This window comes from Mus caroli, unplaced genomic scaffold (assembly GCF_978045245.1).
Source record: "Mus caroli unplaced genomic scaffold, Mus_caroli_1 scaffold_17, whole genome shotgun sequence".
NCBI lineage: Eukaryota > Metazoa > Chordata > Mammalia > Rodentia > Muridae > Mus > Mus caroli.
Genome location: NW_028227272.1, coordinates 5,725,087 through 5,740,709, shown reverse-complemented (window position 1 = coordinate 5,740,709; position 15,623 = coordinate 5,725,087). Strand labels below are relative to the sequence as shown.

Here is a 15,623-nt window from a genome sequence, read left to right as displayed (position 1 = left end):
AATAAACACTTTTAGCAAGGTAGCAAGATACAAAACCTATACAGAAATGACAAACAGATAAAGAAATAAAACAACACATTTTATAATACCCTCAAATTTTTAAAATAGCTTGAGGTAACTTTAGCCAAACAATTAAAGACTTGTATGATAAAAGCTTCATGATGTTGAGGAAAGAAATTGAAGAAGATATCAGAAGATACAAAGATCTCCCATGCTCATGGATTAGTGGGATTAATATAGTAAAAATGACCATCCTACCAAAAGCAATCTATAGATTCAATGCAATCCCCATCAAAATTCCAACATAATTCTTTATAGAACTTGAAAGAACAATATCAGATTCACGTGGAAAAAAAAAAGAAAAAGGGAAAAACTGTAGTGAAAATTTTGGTTTCTTTTAAAAGCACAGAAATGTTCTAACAGTATATTTTCATTTTAATCCCAGGTGTGGGGTATGGGGCTGCTTTAGATTACCCTCAGCAGCTGTCTATGATTTGCCTCATGCTCTAGCAGGGGCATGATTTTGCCAGCTGCAGATAGTTCCTGCAATTGTATGACATTTGGAATTCTGGCAACTCTTGAGAGCATATATAAATGCCAGAGCCCTGAGGGACTGTGGTGGCTGCTGCTCTTCTGGCTGCTGCTACTGGTTACTGGTTGCTGTTGTGGTGGTTTATCAAGTGGCCGTGCACAAATTGACAAGAAGAAATTGGATATCCTGATGGCAATCAAACTTGCCCCAAGGAACTCAACACTGCTGATTAGCAATAAATAGGTTAATGATATCAAAGTCCCCTTTTGCCCTTTAGCCTTTTTTTCTCTCCTAACTAGTGTTGGGGATTGGAAGGGTGTAATAACTTTGGAGAAAGGGGAATCCACAAAGCGACCAGAAGTTTAAAAGTGGCGCCTAATGTAGGGCTTGGCAGAATGGGAAGTCTGATTTCAAATGCCATAGAGGAAACAGTAGGGGGGAAAGGGATGGATATTCTGTTTCAGGAAATCAGCAAAAAGAATATTGTGACTACTGCTACTGGGCTATCCTATGCTTTGCTAACAGAGATAATTTTCTGTTTTTTCTTTGTCTATAGTCCATTAAAAAAAAAAACTTGGGAGAGTTGCAAAGCAATTGGAACAATTGTGAGTGGAAATGGAGGGACCTAAGGAACAAAAAAATGGATAAAATGGGAAAACCAAAAAAGTCATTCTATTCTCTCATTTCTGAAAGGGTTGCAGAGTTGGCTGTGCAACTGGAAAAATTGCAGGTAGAAATAGAAAAACTTAGGGAGTGAGTAGCAGGGGAGAAGGGAAAAATAAAAGGCTCAGACCCAATGACTGAGCAAGAGAATTGGAGTTCCCCCAGGAAAGAGGAAAACAAATGGGTCTAGAAGGAAGAACTTGGCCATGTCTGGTGCCGTGTGCTTTCAATTTCCAGTCCTCACATACCCTGGGGTGAGTGGGGATCTGGGTACACAGCTAGGAGGAGGAGGCCATGGAGGGTGACAGGTCAAAGGAAAAACTGAACCTACCTGTTTCAAAAGAAAAGGTTAATCTCAAATCAACTGCACTGCCAGAGATAGAGGAGGGGTGGACTGGGATTACACAATCACCATCTGTTTTCCAGTAATCATATAACACATGCATGCTAATGGTGCAGATCATGATTATGATGAAACAGTGGTGTCCTATAGAAATGATAGGTTTGAAGTATTTTAAAGAACCCATGGTTTCCCGTATGGTGCATTTACCTTATGTAAAACAAATTCTAAGTAACTGGGCTACTCAAAATAGAATTATTCTCCAAGACTGGAAGGAGGTGGTAATAGCTCTGGTAGATCCTGATCAGAAGTTACAATGGTGGGGATAGGGAGCGAGGTGGCAAGATGGACATGGGATTCTTCCAGGGAACAAGTGCGGAGCAGAATAATTGGAGAAGAAACTCCTCAAGCAGCCGAAATTCGCAGAATGCCTAGAAAAAAAAGAACCCAGATTCCAAAATGATGCAAATCAACCTGACTGGATTTTTTGAATGGGAAGAATGCTAGAGAATTCATGGGAGAACTGTGGCCCTGCTGTTAAGTGCACAGAAAATATCACCGGAATCCCTTCTGCTTTCCTAGATTTGAAGAAGGAAGAGATAAAGCAGAGACAAATTGAACAAGAAAAATTGGCGTCTCTGAAAAAACAAGACGAAAATAAAGATAAGAGGGATAAGGAAGAAAAGGAAAGCAGCAGAGAGAAGAGGGAGTGGTCTCGCAGCCCAAGAAGATGCAAACCCAGATCTCCTTTCCCCTAGAAGATGATCTTCCCCTGTCAGGAGAGAGAGAAAGTGCAGTCACTCTTCATTTCCCCATCACAGAACCAAGAGCCAGAGCCCTTTCCCTGCCCCAGAAAAGGAGAAATCTCCAGAGCTCCCAGAGCCATCCATGAGGATGAAGGACTCCTCAGTACAGGAGGCCACCTCTACAAGTGACATCTTGAAAGCTCCCAAACCTGAGCCTGTACCAGAGCCCAAAGAACCATCTCCAGAAAAAAATTCCAAAAAGGAAAAGACTTGATCAAGATCTCGGTCATGGTCCTGTTGTATATCCGCCCGTGGCCTACTTGAACCAGGTACACCTGGGAGGCAGGCTGGGGCTGAAAAAGACTTAGACAGTGAGAGAGATAATGGAGCCAAGACAAAGGTCCTGATCAAGGCCGGCAATTTTACTCAGAAACTGTGCTTATAAAGGGAGAACCCACCCCCCACCCACCCCCCAGTCCATTCTTGGTGTCTGGAGCCAGCCTGCGGGCGACATGCAGGATAGGATGTGCCTCTGGAATATCTCAGGGGCCTCTCAGCAGGTAGCAGTGTCTTGGAGGAGGGCAGTGGCAGGTGACAGAACAATAGAGCCATCTAGGTCGGAAGGTTCCACCCTAGGTAATCTCCTTCTTAGTGGCAGCAAGGTCAAAGTCTGAATCAGCCTGCTTCAGGGCTGAGGGAGGCTACACGTTCCAAATCACGGTCTCAGACTCGATCTCGATCACCTTCTCATACTAGACCAAGACGGATCAAGATCATACTCTCCTAGAAGGTAGCCAAGCCCAAGACGACGACCATCTCCCCGAAGAACTCCACCAAGACCGATGCCTCCTCCACCAAGGCACATGGAGGAGTAGGTCTCCAGGGAGACAAAGGAGGCGTTCTTTCCCATCCCTGTCTGGAAGTAGCTCGTTGTCCTCTTCAAGTCGTTCCCAGCCACCACCAAAGAAGCCTCCCAAGAGGACATCCAGCTCTCCTCTGTAAATGCGTAGGTTATCACCTTCAGCAAGTCCTCCATGGTGAAGGCACCAGTCATCATTTCCAGCAACTCCACCACCCAAAACTTGCCATTCCCCAACTCCCCAGCAGTCAAACCATACAAGAAAAAGCCATGTTTCTGTGTCTCCAGGAAGAACCTCTGGTAAAGTGACAAAACATAAAGGTACTGAGAAAAGAGAGTCACCTTCTCCAGCACCCAAGCCTAGAAAAGTGGAGTTGTCTGAGTCTGAAGACAAAGGTGGCAAAATGGCTGCAGCTGATTCTGTGCAGCAGAGAAGACAATACTGACGGCAGAACTAGCAGTCTTCATCTGAAGATGAGTGGCCCAAAAGATCCCATGTAAAGAACGGTGAGGTAGGCAGGTGGCAGAGACATTCCCCTTCTCGGAGTGCCTCTCCATCACCTGGAAAGCTCCAAAAAGAGACTTCCCCTCGTAGTAGAAGGAGAAGTCCCTCCCCACCTCCTGCCAGAAGGCGACAGTCTCCTTCTCCAGCCCCCCCCATCCTCCTCCCCGCCCCCCGCCCCCCCCCCCCCCGCTTCTCCTCCTCGGTGGCGCAGATCTCCCACCCCACCACCAGGACGAAGGACCCCTTAGCCTTCCCAACGCTGCTGCTCACCATCTCCAAGAAGATACTCTCCTCCCACCTCCAAAGAGGAGAACCGCCTCTCCCGCACCCACGCCCAAGCGAAGGACATCACCATCTCCACCACCAAAGCGCCAGGTCTTGCGCTCTCCACCTCCTAAACAAAGCCCCCCCCCCCCCCAGTCACCAAGAGAGGCTCGCCCTCCTTATCTTCAAAACATAAGAAAGGGTCTTCCCAGGCAGATTCACCCAGGAGGCCCGCTTACCACAACTAAACAAATGACATTCGCCCTCACCACGGCCTCGGGCTCCTCAGACCTCAAGCCCTCCCCCTGTACGAAGAGGGGCTTCAAAGTCACCCCAAGGAAGGCAGTCCCCATCTCCAAGTACTAGGCCTATTGGGAGAGTCTCCAGGACTCCGGAGCCCAAAAAGATGAAAAAAAAAAAAAAAAAAAAGGCTGCCTCACCAAGCCCTCAGTCCATACGAAGGGTTTCGTCTTCTAGATCTGTCTCTGGATCTCCTGAGCCAGCAGCTAAAAAGCCTCCAGCACCTCCCTCTCCTGTTCAGTCTCAGTCACCCTCCACAAACTGGTCGCCTGTAGTACCAGCCAAAAAGGCTAAGAGCCCAACACCAAACCCGTCCCCTGCCAGGAATTCTGATCAAGAAGGAGGTGGAAAGAAAAAGAAGAAGAAGGACAAGAAACACAAGAAGGATAAGAAACACAAGAAGCACAAAAAACACAAGAAGGAGAAGGCTGTGGCTGTAGCCACCCCAGCTTCTGGCAGTCCCTGTAGCTGTTTCTGCTGCCACCACCACATCAGCACAGGAAGAGCCTGCAGCAGCACCAGAGCCCAGGAAGGAGACTGAGAGTGAAGCTGAAGATGACAACCTTGATGACTTAGAGAGGCACCTACGGGAGAAGGTCCCTGCAATCCGTGCGGAAGGCTCAAGTGTCCCCACATTTCCTCAGCGGACATGTTTGTTACATTGTAAATTTTATTTGGTTTGTACTCAATTCAATTTCAAAATTGCTAAAATGTGTTTGAGCTTTAGACTATAACATTTGTTGTAATAATTGCTAGGTTGAAGTTCACCATGTTTAAAAAAATGGGGGACATGGATTTACATTACAAAGGTGTCCACGGTGTATTAGTGACATTCTTCTGTTGACATTTAGAGTGAAACAGCAAAGCAGAATAAGGGGACAGAATACATTAAAGGATGTGTTGGCATTAGAATGGAAGCCTGAGAAGTCTTGCATTGGCAGTATGGGTGTTTTTATGTTTCCACAGGAAATGAAAAGCTGTTGATACCATCAAAATTGATAAAAGTTAGAATTGAGCGGGAGAGTTCTCCTGAAAACCTTGGCCACCAATCCAAAAAGTATTTAGTTCATTGAAAATGTGTCTGTTTATACTGTCTTACTAAACAGCATAATTAATGGCTTAAAACAGAACGGGAGAAATGTAGTGAGCATTTTGGCTTCTTTAAAAACACAGAAATGTTATAGGAGTATGTCTTTATCTTGATCCCAGGTGTGGGATATGGGGTTGCTTTAGATTACCCACAGCAGCTGACTATGATTTGCCTCATGCTCTAGCAGGGGCATGATTTTGTCACTACTGATAGTTTCTACAAGTGTATGATGCTTGGAATTCTGGGGATTCTTGAGAGGGTTTATAAGTAGTAGGGCACTGAGGGACCATGGTGGCTGCCATTCTTTCTGATGCTATTGGTTGTGGTTGCTGTTGCTGTTGTTGTGCTTTGTCAAGTGGTTGTGTCCGAAAAGACATGAAGAGGAAATTGGATATCCTGATAGTGAAGATCAAAATTACCCCCACAGAACTCAATGCCCCTAATCAGCAGGAAGTATTCTAAGAATATCAGCTCCCCCTTCCCCCTTTAGCCTTCTTGGTCTCCTACCTAGTTTTGGGGGGTTGGGTGCATAGAATAAGGGTGGTAGAAAAAGGAACCCATAATGTAGCCAAAAGTCTGGCTACAAGAAATAGGAGAGCTAAAATAATCCTGAATAATGAAAGAACTGAAGGCATCACCATCCCAACCTCAAATTGTACTACATCCCTATAGTAATAAAAATAAGCTTTTCCACCATGGTGTTCTCCAGATGTGGTGGTGCTGTGTCCAGGATGCTAATGAACACAAGCACTCGAGCTCGAGATGAACTGGTACAACTTCGAGAAGAGAAAGGTTTTTTTCAAGGAAAAGCTGGCGAAATTACCTGGCATCTCCTGGGTCATTCATATCTGCCAAACCCGTCCAAGACCTTGCTTCCCATTTCCTCTGCTTCCTGATAACACCAGTGTACAACTACTGATTGGGATTAGGAGAATCACATCTGGCACTGAAACAGACTCTCCAGACGATCAGAAGAGGATGAGTACTCCCCTCCAAGGGACGTCAGCAGCATACCTCTCACCCTGATACGAGGATTGTCTAGTTTTTCCTCCTTTACCTTTGATCTGAGCCATCTCTCTGATGATCGGACCCTAACAGCCCTTTGGGCATTGGCAAAAATCACCTCTCTAAATCTCTCTGAAAGAACCTGGTAGCACAATGACTAGCTACAAACCCTTAGGGTGGTTGCTGGTTTTCTTAAATTTTCTGGCAGACTTTCATACCTGGAACTTCTGTAGCCCCCAGAACGTTCCCCTTTTGACTGAGTGCTTTCATCCTTTTCTGTCATGGGAAATTCTGCTTCTCAACAACAGGAGTCCCAAAAGTCCCAAATTAGATGTCTTCAGGCCCTCCTCAAGCTGTGGGGAATGAGGGGTGGTGTAAAACCTCCCAAAGGAAGCAGTTTCCTTCTGGAAGGAGGCCCTTCAATTAGCCCCTTGAATGATCTCCAGCGACCCCTATGACACTGAGGTTTGGACTTGGGTAACTTACCTCACATAAATTCAAGAAGTCCAAGAAGGGACAACTCCTCCTTCTTTCCTCCCCATCATTGCTTCTATTCAGCAATGCAGGGGTCACTCTGAGAAGGAAATTAAGGATCAACCTAAACCCCTTACGCCCAGCAATGACTCCAAGGCATAATGACCTAAAGGCCTCCCTGTGGCAGATCTCACTGCCCTTGAATAAGCCATCGAATACATATCTCCCCTTCCTGTAGCCCCTGGTATACTCCCATACTTGCAACTTAAAAGGTTCAAGGCAATGGTAGCTATTATAATACCTACAGGTTATCAACAAGGCCACTTGGATGTAGGATCCCCTCAGTGGTGACTTCCTTTGTCTTTGCAATCCCAGCCAATACTCTACTATTGGCCATACATATTAAGGATTGTTTTTTCTCCATCCCCCTATACCCCAAAGACTGTCAACTGTTTGCCTTTTCAAAAGTCCTCCAAATTAACAACTCTGGGCTAGCCTCCCAATTTGAAGATAGAATCCTTCCACAGAGATAGCCAACATCCCCATTATATACCAGGAAGTGGTTGCTGCCACCCTGAAACTATATTTAGAAAAGGAAGTACACATTATTATATGGATGATATCTTGTCCTTGAGAGATCAGAAATAGTCACCCCATGATCTCAAAGATTTACTGGTCTCCTCTCTTAACAAAATAAGATTTAAAATAGAACTGAATGAGTTGCAACTCATTGCCTCTGTGGGACAAGTGGAACTGTATCACCAGACAAAAAAACTGGGAAGGTTGAGTGGATTCAGAAACCCCAGTAACTCTCATATCTGAGAAAGATAGGCATGTCATCTACTCCCAACCCCGTTCCTGTCCTGGAGCACATGACCATGACACCCCACATGAGAATTGTGACAACTTGTCACTTAGCACAGAGCATAGGGAGTTCTCCATACTAATGAGATATCTAGATGGGTGGATCCTACTCCCCACCCACTCCCCCACCCCCATTCCCCCGGCTAGTCATGGCCAGTAGTATCCATTCCCAACTCCTCATGGTTCCCAGTAGTATCTGGGTGTCTGGGAGTTTGGGAACCACAGCTTCATCCCCATTTTACATCGTTTCTCACCCTGGCTAGGGCCCCCATCTTAGACTGCATTCTGCCACCCCCAAACAGGTATCAACATTCCTCAAGCTCAGCACTGCCATGGCAGAGAGGATGCAGTGTAGCCTAGCACCTTTTCATTTTGTCCGCCTGAGCAGTGTTTAGACATCCCAGCAGCGAGGAGGAACACAGACTCACATGCCTCCAGCACCTCTTGGAGAAGGAAATTTCCTTAACCTCAGACCGTCCTCATAGCCAGTCCTAATATTCCTCCAGATGCTTCTAGTTCTGGCCATGGCTGCTTATCTCTACAGGACTTCTACAGCCCCTTTTTGGCCGCAATAGTCATTTCACCATACTCACAGTCATGAGAACCCTGCCCCCTGCCTCTGCTCCACTCACCCTCGTGGACTGGTGGCCAATGACTCATGAGGAAAAGGAGGCCCATGTAAGGTTTTATTTTTCCCTGGTCCTACAGCAACTGAGTATGTAGATAAAGCATCTTACAACACCCCTTCCCTGGCCAATGGTATTCGACCACACAAACCTCTACCTGCAGAATGTCATATATTTTTGGTGAGATTACAGGTTCAGTTTCCTTCCTCCTGATAAAAACCTGTCTAGCAAGCACCTGAAATTCTTGAACTGCCTCTCCATGCAAACAGGCATTATTGGTATCATGCTGTAGCCAATCGCACACTCTAGGAATCCCTGCCACCTTCCCCAAAACTATATAGCCCTTGATTCACCCCAGATAAAGTTAGGATGCTGAAGCTGATCTGGGAGATAAATCTGTCATCTCCATAGTATACATGGGCCATTGGAAACCCCATTTGTCAACTCTGCACCCTTTGTCCTTATGGGCCAGCCTCTGGGCTGATGTTCATATTTCTCAACAAGTGGTGCTGGCCTCTCAGATCATGATTAACCCATAAAAATATTCTTCAACAGGAAACACAGTTAAGAAGAAATGCTCCATCCACCTTGTCCTGGCTATAGCATGCTCAGTATGCTGCTGACCTGCGGGCCCATCCCACCCCAATGCCTTTCAGTGTTTCTTCTGTGCCTCCTTTCTGAGTCCCCTCTTAGCTGAGGTACCTGCTAACACTACCTTGCATGGTTTCTCCTCAGCTCCAAGTGTACCCCTTAACCAATCTTTACAGGGGGTCCCCCTCTTCGAGAGCCACCTACCTCTGAGTTCCTGTTGTAATTATTCCCCCAGGTACAAATGACCATGCTTGCTGGAGTTGTAGTAAATATAGAAAGGCTCTAGACTTCCTGACCACAGAATGGGGGGAGGACTTCTGTTATCCTGGGGGAAGAACGTTGTTTCTATGTAAATGAATGAGGATTGGTTGAACTAAATATTAGACCCTTTGCGACTTCTGATTTGAGGTCCCGATATTCCTTCAATGACCCTTTTCCCTGGTACTCCAACCCCTTCATTGCCTGGTTCTTGTCCTTGATGGGCCCGGTCACAGTCATTGAAGCCTTCCTCCTTGTAGCTCCATTCCTTATTCAGTTTCTCTCAAAAACCAAGTTACTAATACCAGCCAAAATCACTGCCACCAAAGTCCTGGTACAACATCAAGCTGTTCCCACAAACTATGCTGAAAAAACAAACAAACAAACAAACAAACAAACATCAGACACATTGATCAATGGAAACAAATTGAAGACTTAGACATAAACCCACATACATATGGACACCTGGGTTTTGTTTGTTTGTTATAATAAAGAACCTGGAAGTACACACTGGGTTAAAAAGAAAAAAAGATGGTGAATAGCCTTGAACTCATTGGCACAGGAAAAGACATTCTAAACAGAACACCATTAGCACAGACACTAAGATCAACAGTTAACTAATGGGACCTCATAAAACTGAAAGGCTTCTGCAAGGAAAAGTACACTGTCATTTAGACAGAGCCTCAGTCTACAGAATTAGAAAAGATTTTGCCAAGTGCACAACTGAGAGGGGGCTAATATCCAAAATACATAAAGAACTCAAAAAACTATATATCAAGAAAACAAACAATCCAATTAAAAATGGAATACAGATCTAAGCAGAGAATTCTCAGAAGAGGAAACTCAAATGGCTTAGAAACAGAGAAATGTTCGACATCCTTAGTCATCATATGCAAATCAAAATTACTCTGCGATTTCATTTACACCTGTCAGAGTAACTCAGATCAATAAAACAAACGGTAGCTCATGCTGTTGTGATATGGACTGACAGGAACACTTGTCCATTACAAACTTGTATTCACACTATGAAAATCAGTGTGGCAGTGTGGGGCGCCGCTACCTTCTGGTACTGAGCAATCGCCATTACAAGATGGCGCTCATTTCCTCAGTACCAACTAGTAAACATCTAGTTTGCGCCTGCGCTGGAAATCCCCGCCCCGGGCAGCTCGTGCCTCAGGGATAACGTCATATGGGGTGATCAGTGTTGAGCTAATCATGGCTTGCCACGTCCGAGGCGGGGAGAATTTCCTATAAAAAGGATGGGCTCGGGCTGCCTGGGGTCTCCGGTTGTGAAGCTTATGCTCTCCCTCTCAAGACGCATAAAGCTTGCTGCAGAAGAACCCTACTGTGTGTGGTATCCTCATTCGCGGGCGAATCAGCGAACACTCACATCTGGTGCCGAAATCCCAGGAAAACGAAGAACTTCGCGAGCACCGTCGGAGACCCCTCGGTGACGGGGAGGGTCCAGAACTGCAGGAACTACGCCTCGGAAAGGTATGCCTGAACTTTACCTGACCCTTTCGCACTCCCTTCAACTAACCGGGCCGTGGGAGGGATTGCCCGAGGCTTTAATTATCGTCCTTGTGGCCTTGGTTGTATGGCTCCTAGCCCTCCTCCTTTGTGAACATAGAAGGTTGTGTTAAACTGAAGTTCTTACAACCCTAGCGCACGTCAGTCTCTCGTAAATAAAAGAGCGGAAAGGTGAGTCGCACTTTCATTTTTGCGCTCCCGTCCCCGCCTGAACGGGCCGCGCCTATACGATCTCGGAGACATAAACTGCAGTCTCCTTTAGAGTATCATGGGGGCTTCTCAATCAGTACAAACTTCATTAAAAGAACTTCTCAAAAGAAGGGACCTGAAGCTTGGGGACAGAGTTCTTCGCCGCTTTGTCGAGGAAGTTGATCGAGTAGCTCCCTGGTATGCGGTGTCAGGATCTCTGACGCTGCCGTCATGGAATAAGCTAGGCAACGATCTAGAAACCTGTTCAGACCTCAGGTTGGGAGTTAAGGCCATATGGAAACTAGTTAAGAGTTGTCTTGAAGATGAGGCCTGTGAGGAGGAGCGAAAGAAAGGGCAAAAGGTTTTAGAAGCTATGCAGGAAGGCATGTCAGAATCCGAGCGTAGTGAGAGGATGGGTGTGCACACAAAAACCGTAAAAAAGGCAAAAAAGGGAAGTGAAAAAGGACCTCCCGGGAGAAACAGAAAGGGAGAGAAGGGGAGCAGCAGGCCCGGGTTATATCCGACCCGAGAACTGGCTGCCCTCCACCTAAGAGATACCTCGGATTCTTCCGAAACCGAGGACAGTAAACTGACCTCGGAGGAAGAGGGCGAGTTAGAAGAAGAAGCAGTTAGATATAAAGGAGAAAGGTATCACCCAGATGAAGGCGGGCGACCTAAGTCAAGTAAGCCCGCGCCCGGTGTCTCCTCTAAGGATAGGAGATTGTTGGCTGCCGCCATTCCCTCCGCTCCCCCACCTTATGAGGCCCGGTCATCCACAACTTCCTTTTTTCCCCAAAGGATCCTCCGCAAGCTACACTTAGCATTTCCTGTTTATGAACAGGAAGGGGGGAGAATCTACGCTCCTGTAGACTATAATCAGATAAAAGATCTTGCAGAATCAGTAAGAAAATATGGTCCCAATGCTAATTTTACTATTATGATTCTTGAAAGAATGGCACAAACTGCCATGACACCTAGTGATTGGCAAATGGTGGTTAAGGCCGCCTTGCCTACTATGGGACAATACATAGAATGGAAAGCCTTGTGGCATGAGGCAGCCCAGTCCCAGGCCAGGGCCAACGCAATAGCCCTTACGCCAGAGCAGCGGGATTGGACATTTGACCTTTTAACAGGCCAAGGCCCGTGGGCCGCAGATCAAATTAATTACCACTGGGGGGCGTACGCCCAGATTTCCAGCACAGCCATACGGGCCTGGAAGTCACTTAATCGCAAGGGAGAAACCACCAATCAGCTTACAAAAATTGTTCAAGGGCCCCAGGAGCCCTTTGCCGACTTCGTCGCACGCATGATGGAGGCGGCAGGAAAAATCTTTGGGGACCCAGAGGGGATAGGACCCTTTATTGAGCAACTGATCTTTGAACAAGCCACCCAGGAATGCAGGAATGCCATTGCTCCTAGAAAATCAAAAGGATTGCAAGAATGGCTAAGAGTGTGTAGAGAGCTTGGAGGTCCACTTAGCAATACTGGCCTCGCGGCCGCCATCATGTTAGCACAAAAGCATCCTCCACAAAAGAAGACCGGTGAACGGACCTGTTTTAATTGTGGTAAGCCTGGACATTTCAAAAGAGATTGCAAAGCCCCAGACAAGAAGGGGGGGGTCTTGACCCTCTGCACGAGGTGTGGTAAAGGGTACCACAGAGCAGATCAATGTCGCTCAGTGCGAGATATACAGGGAAGGCTTTTGCCTCCATTAAATGTTCCTGCTCCCAATGTGTCAAAAAACGGGTCATTGGGCCCACGGTCCCAGGGCCCTCAAAGATATGGGAACCGGTTTGTCAGAACCTCCGGGATGGCGGAAGAAGCGACCCAGGAAGACCCACAAGGGTGGACCTGCGCGCCGCCTCCGACCTCCTACTAATGCCCCAAATGAGTATCCAACCAGTACCTATAGAGCCAATGTCACCTTTGCCCCCTGGGACCATGGGCCTTATCCTCGGACGAGGATCACTCACCTTACGGGGCCTAGTGGTCCATCCTGGGGTTGTTGACCACCTACACTCCCCCGAAATACAGGTCTTATGTTCCAGCCCCAGGGGCGTGTTTTCCATCAGTGCAGGGGATAGGATAGCTCAATTGCTGCTCCTCCCCGACACCCTCTGGGAGGGCTCCCCAGGCCCCAGTCCCAAAACGATGGGGTCGTCAGGAACTGATTCAGCCTACCTTGTTGTATCCCTGAATGAAAGGCCCAAACTCTGCCTCGAAGTAAATGGAAAAAGGTTTGAAGGTATTCTTGATACCGGGGCAGACAAAAGCATTATATCCACGCACTGGTGGCCAAAAGCTTGGCCCACTACAAAATCATCCCACTCTCTACAAGGCCTGGGATATCATTCATGCCCTGCCATAAGCTCAATGAGTTTGACCTGGAAGGCTCCTGAGGGACAAAAGGGTAAATTCGAACCTTATGTGCTCCCGCTCCCAGTAAACCTTTGGGGGAGAGACATTATGCAACATTTGGGCCTAACCCTGTCCAATGAGAAAATCGTGTTGGGGGAAGGCTCGAACAAGGCAAAAAACATGATGCTAAAGATGGGCTACAGGAAAGGCAAAGGATTAGGACGGTCAGAGCAAGGAGGAATTGAGCCTATTTCACCAGTAGGAAATATAGCCCGACAAGGACTGGGTTTTTCCTAGGGGCCATGGGGACGGTTCGGCCTATACCGTGGAAAACAGAGGACCCGGTGTGGGTCCCCCAATGGCCCCTATCCTCTGAAAAAATGGAGGCCGCAATACAATTAGTAAATGAACAACTAAAATTGGATCATATAGAACCTTCTACCTCCCCCTGGAATACTCCCATATTTGTTATTAAGAAAAGATCAGGGAAATGGAGGTTGCTCCATGACCTTAGAGCCATTAATGAACAAATGCATTTGTTCGGCCCTGTGCAAAGAGGCCTTCCTGTGCTCTCCGCCCTGCCCAGGGGTTGGAATTTGATTATAATAGATATTAAAGACTGTTTCTTTTCTATACCTCTAAATCCAATAGATAGGCCCAGATTTGCTTTTACTATACCCTCTGTTAATCATATGGAACCCGATAAAAGGTACCAATGGAAGGTTCTACCACAAGGAATGTCCAACAGCCCTACTATGTGCCAACTTTATGTGCAGGAGGCCCTTTCTCCAGTAAGGGATCAATTTCCCTCGTTAGTCATGCTCCATTATATGGACGACATCCTTCTGTGCCACAAGGACCTTGGCCTGCTTCAAAAGACCTACCCCCTTTTACTTAAAACCTTGAGTCAATGGGGACTTCAAATAGCTGTAGAAAAGGTCCAAATTTCAAATACTGGACAGTTCCTGGGTACCATGGTGACACCAAATAACATCATACCTCAAAAATTAGAGATAAGAAGGGACCACCTCCATACCCTAAATGATTTTCAGAAATTGTTGGGGGACATTAACTGGCTTAGACCCTTTTTAAAAATCCCCACTTCGGAATTAAGATCTTTGTTCAATATCTTAGAAGGAGATTCGCACATCACGTCCCCCCGAACATTGACTCCAGCTGCTGATCTGGCCCTACAAAAGGTGGAAATGGCCCTGACACAAGCGCAGCTGCTCCGTATCGAAGAATCACAACCCTTTAGTCTGTGTGTCTTACAAACTGCCCATTTGCCAACTGCCGTTCTTTGGCAGAATGGGCCCCTGCTATGGGTTCACCCAAATGTATCCCCAGCAAAAATAATACATTGGTATCCTGAAGCCATAGCTCAGCTTGCACTCAGAGGCTATAAAGCGGCCATCACCCATTTCGGGCGTAGCCCCCACCTCTTGGTGGTGCCTTATACCTCTGTGCAAGTTCAGACCTTGGCCGCCACATCTAATGACTGGGCTATACTAGTTACAACTTTCCCTGGAAGCATAGACAATCACTATCCCAAACACCCGATCCTACACTTTGCCCAGAGCCAGTCAATTGTGTTCCCGCATGTAACGGTAAGAAACCCAATTAAGGAAGGGCTCATGGTGTATACCGATGGCTCCAAGAATGGTGTAGGGGCCTTTGTGGTCAATGGCAAAATATGTTCCAAACAATATAAAGAAGCATCACCTCAAGTAATAGAGTGTCTAGTGGTTCTGGAGGTATTAAAAACCTTCTCTGAACCCCTCAATATTGTGTCAGATTCTAGTTATGTGGTAAATGCAGTAAACATGCTGGAGGTGGCTGGAGTAATCAAACCCTCTAGCACTTTAGCACAAATTTTTCAAGAAATACAATCAGTGTTGCTTCAAAGAAAATTCCCAGTTTTCATCACTCATATCAGGGCTCATTCGGGCCTACCTGGCCCCATGTCCCTGGGTAATGACTTGGCAGACAAAGCCACCAAATTAATAGCCACAGCCCTGTCATCCTCTGTGGAAGCCGCAAAAGGATTCCACAATCGCTTTCATGTAACGGCAGAAACGTTGCGCCGTCGCTTCTCCTTGACTAGGAAAGAAGCTCGTGACATCGTCACTAGCTGCCAAAATTGCTGTGAATTTCTGCCCCTCCCTCATGTGGGGATCAACCCCCGCGGCATTCAGCCTTTACAAATATGGCAAATGGATGTCACACATGTCCCCTCCTTTGGCAAGTTACAATATCTTCATGTGTCCGTTGATACCTGCTCTGGCATTATTTTTGCATCTCCCCATGTGGGAGAAAAGGCAACACATGCGATCCAACACTGCCTCGAGGCTTGGAGCGCTTGGGGACAACCTAAATTTATTAAAACTGATAACGGACCAGCTTATACTTCACAAAAATTTCAAAGCTTT

General features: G+C 46.6%; 1 pseudogene; it reads left to right on the top strand.

The window, feature by feature from the left end:
* The first annotated feature begins 1,880 nt into the window (after nucleotides 1–1,880).
* Nucleotides 1,881–5,193, top strand: LOC110311990 (serine/arginine repetitive matrix protein 1-like; annotated as a pseudogene).
* Nucleotides 5,194–15,623: the final 10,430 nt, after the last annotated feature.